Source organism: Corvus brachyrhynchos, unplaced genomic scaffold (assembly GCF_000691975.1).
Source record: "Corvus brachyrhynchos isolate BGI_N302 unplaced genomic scaffold, ASM69197v1 scaffold191, whole genome shotgun sequence".
Lineage (NCBI taxonomy): Eukaryota > Metazoa > Chordata > Aves > Passeriformes > Corvidae > Corvus > Corvus brachyrhynchos.
This window is the reverse complement of record NW_008236487.1, coordinates 1,122,594-1,126,267: the sequence shown is the minus strand read 5'-3', so window position 1 is coordinate 1,126,267 and position 3,674 is coordinate 1,122,594. Positions and strand designations below refer to the sequence as shown.

At 53.7% G+C, this 3,674-nt stretch overlaps 2 protein-coding genes across 3 annotated transcripts in view; one reads left to right on the top strand and one right to left on the bottom strand.

Moving 5' to 3' along the window:
• The window catches only part of LRTM2 (leucine rich repeats and transmembrane domains 2), a 27,508-nt gene extending 26,146 nt beyond the window's left edge, over positions 1–1,362 (bottom strand). For both annotated transcript variants that reach the window (XM_017726243.1, XM_017726241.1), the window contains exon 1: positions 559–1,362. The gene's annotated coding sequence lies outside the window, so the exon portion shown is untranslated. The remainder of the gene's footprint in view (positions 1–558) is intronic.
• CACNA2D4 (calcium voltage-gated channel auxiliary subunit alpha2delta 4) overlaps positions 1–3,674 on the top strand; it is a gene marked incomplete at both ends in the record, with an annotated part of 126,706 nt that overhangs the window by 98,163 nt on the left and 24,869 nt on the right. The gene's annotated exons all lie outside the window — the stretch shown is intronic.

The window sequence follows — 3,674 nt, the reverse complement described above, 5'->3', positions numbered from 1 at the left end:
ATCCTAAAGCTGTGTACTGAGTGCTGAACCTGTTCAATTTTGGTCCGTACTTCTCCATTTTAGGGTGCTGTTACTAAGACAGCCGAGTCCAAAATGATAGCCAGCAAAGCCATCACAGGTCAGGCGAGTGGCACCTCTCATGCTGACCCCTCTGAGAGCCCCGAGGAGGGGACAAAAGGCAGGGCTCAGCAGGAGCTGCCCGGTACGGGGTGACCCCAGCACCGAGCTCTCAGCCTCAAAGCCGCACCTGGAGCCGCCCGTGGCGCAAGGAAAGGTGCCGGTGCCATTCTCAGCTGGGAGAAGTTGCTCCTGTCTGCCTGCACTGAAACTGGACTGGAACCAGCAACCTCTGCAGCAGGTTTGCCGTTCTGCTTTACGGGGGAAGTCGCTGCCCGACAGTCTCGCACAAGGGAGCCTCCTGCACTGAGCTGTCTGGCAGACAGCGCTGCCCCTGCCTCCCACTCTCCTCCCCGGGGAAGCCGCTTCCTGGGGGCAGCTCCGCTCACCTCGCTTAGCTGGGGATGGGGAAAAACGCCAAAGGGAGACGTCTTTACTTACCTCTGTCAGGCTGGAAGGGACCCTCCTGTGAGAACGGCAGCTCTTCCAGCTCTCTTGACCCGGTACAATCCCAAAGCAAATCCAGCAGAAAGTGCCTCTGTTCGCAGCTGGACCCTAGCTGGCAGGAGCCCTCCCTAGCCAGCCGCTTGCCTCGCGTGGAGGGCAGAGGAGCCGCACAGCGAGATGACAGCGTGGGAAAGGGACTGTAATCCTCCGTAAATAATAAATAGGGGGAGAGAGAAAGAGAGAGAGAGGCGGGAGAGGGAGCGACTGTGCGCGGTGAAGTGACAGCTGGGGGTACATCTGCGATGGCAGCAGCACACGCACAGGAACGCGCACAGACAGTGCAGAGGAGTCACCCCGCCAGGAAGGCAGGATCTGCTCCCAGACACCCGGAGGAAGGAGCTCGGGAGGTTTTCATTCCGTTCAACGCATCCTGGAGAAAGGGCAGTTGCTGTCAGTCCGTCTCTCTCCCTCATCCCGCCCTTGCTGCCATCCCTCTCCGCGTGCCAGGAGCCGAGGGGCTCGAGGAGGGGTGAGGAGATGCCAGGCGGGAGGAGCTCCCCACAGCCCCTCAGGAGGTAGATTGGTCAGGCACAGGTTACGAGAGAAGGCACCGAGCTAAACAGTTCCTCCCCTCCCTTCATCTCTCGCCTGCTACGGCTGATGACAATAAACTCAGGGAGAAAGGCGTCGGGATGAGAAGGGACGAGCCCTGGCTTTTGTATGGGAGCGAGGCGAGCGGCTGCAGCGATGGGGAGACAGCGGGGGAGAATCCGGGGGGCTTGGGAGAAAGGCAGCCCCTTCCCGCTGGTGCTCCAGAGACGGCGGTGGGGAGGCAGCGCATCCAACAGGGAGACTTAACTGAGAGGTGCCCACGGCAGCCAGCACAATCCTGTGTCTGTTTCCTTAGGGATTCAGGGAAAACTTGAGGGGTGCTGTTAGGAGGGGGCTGGGACGAGGGGAATGGGTGAAAGATCCACAGTTTATTCCCCTGAACTTTGTGTGCAGCAGAGACTGTGCTCAGCCATAGGTCCGGCGCACGTGTCAGGTGGGGTAACATCCATCAGTGACAGGCATTCCCTTGCCCTCCCTGACATAGCCTGCTAGTACAGGGGTGCTGTAAGCAGCCAAATCCAGCCCACTGCCTCTGTTAGGATTCCCTCTGTGCTCTCCCGTGGGCTCCTGTAGCCTTCCCTCCCAAAATCAGACCCCTATCTTGCCTTTCTCCATCTTGATGAGGACCTCAGTAGCTCACATTTGCAAGAATTACTCTTTTGCTGATCTACTTAAACTGCCCCTTCTGTCAGGTCCAGTGTAATAAACAGGCCAATTTGGGCTTTTTGTTCATTTTGATTTGTCTGGAAGTTATCTTTTTAAGTAAAATTTTTAGAGGACTCAAAGTAAAATTTCAGGTTACTGACTCAAGAGGGAAAATACAAATATTTCAGAAATAGGGAATGGAGAATGCAAATGGGTAGTATGGGCATGGCTGCTCTGCTGTTCTGGTACCTTCCATTTGAATCACAGGTTTTATTTAACTGCTGGACCAGCTGCCACAAAAACAGGTTGTGAATGGCAAGGTAAATCTTGATAAGCACTCTGCGGGATGCAATCTTGAGACTCGTTGTTATGCCTTTTTGTTGTGCAGCAGGCCCAAGAATTAAATCTTGGGGAAAGCTCCTTATGAGAACAACATATGGATAATCAAAGAGAGAAGCCAGAGACTGCAGGCAGAAAGAGAGGCAAGCAGAGGATGAGCTAATGAAGCAGGCGTGCTCAACAGAGGGATGAACAGGTGGAGGGGACGGCTCTGATCTCCATGATGAATGGCAGTGCACAGCTCCAGAGAGGGCCCACTGCAGCCATGGCTTTGCAGGCAGGGTGGGAAGTCGTGCACAGCTTGGGGTACCATATCAACACAGGGAAGCAACGCCTACCTGTGCAAGGTGTTCAGGACCGCCTGTCCTCCTGTTCTACTGCACTGCCGGGGTGCTGCAGTGGCACAGGTCTCTTGCATGTGAGTAGGAATAGAACTATTAGCCATGGTCTCTCTGGGGACTCTGCAGCGGCCACTCATCATTTCATGGACCTCAGATCTTCCCGCTGATGCAGCTTACCCTTTGCCACCAGAGCAAAAAGGCTCATTAACAATCTGTTATTCTTTGGAACAAGCACAGAGGAGTTTATTCCAGTTTTTCCCCTCTCACTTGAGCTATAGCATCATCCTTATGTCAGACTGAATCACTGCTTTCCTCCTTTCTCCTTGACCTCACCAGCAGTGTGAAGATGCCCAGATGACTGTTACTAGCACTGGGGGGATTGATTGTGGCCTGCTTCTCCTCACCTCCCATGTCTTACTCAGGTCACCTGAATGTCTGAAAGTTTCTTACAGTTCTTACCAGTAGCTTCCACCTTCTGTCCCTGCCACTGGCCACCAGTGCAGCCCCCCAGGTTTTCTTCCTCGTCACGTTGCAGGCAGCTCTGTCCAGGCTGGGTATGTGCTACTTATGCCTCCTGGGCAGAAGCAAGGATTTACAACCAGGGGCTAAGATCTCTCTGAAGAACAATTTGAGGCCAAGTGTTCCCACTGGCAAAAACATGAGCCACTGAGTAAGTGCATTGCAAGGTTAGTTATGTAGGTATTGACTCCTCTTCAAGTCTCATGAAAACTATATGTCCTGGGTAATGCTCAGTCCCATTGATGTGATCTGCTGTGATAAAGGGAATGACTCTTTCTTGAGATGGTTTGGAAGGATGAATTTATTTAAAGCGCCGTACCAAATCGGGTGCGTGGGCCTCATGGGACTCAGCAGCAACAGCACCGCTTGCCTTCTGTCATGGAGTGCTGGTTTGTCAGCAGGGGCACCAAGCCAAACCATGCCTGCCATAGCCCTGCTGAAGCACAGGAATCTCGCCCAGGCCAGACTCAGCCCAGTCCTTCCTCCTTTGTTTGCATTCTTTGTCTTGTCTGGTTTGTGCTCTGCGAGGCTTAGGGCAATGCAGCTCCACAGGATCATTCCTTTCCCCCTCAGACAGGCAAATTCAGTTTACAGCAGGAGAGCTGGATAAGAAATGTGCCTCTGATACATGGGATTTGTAAGATGTACCTGCAG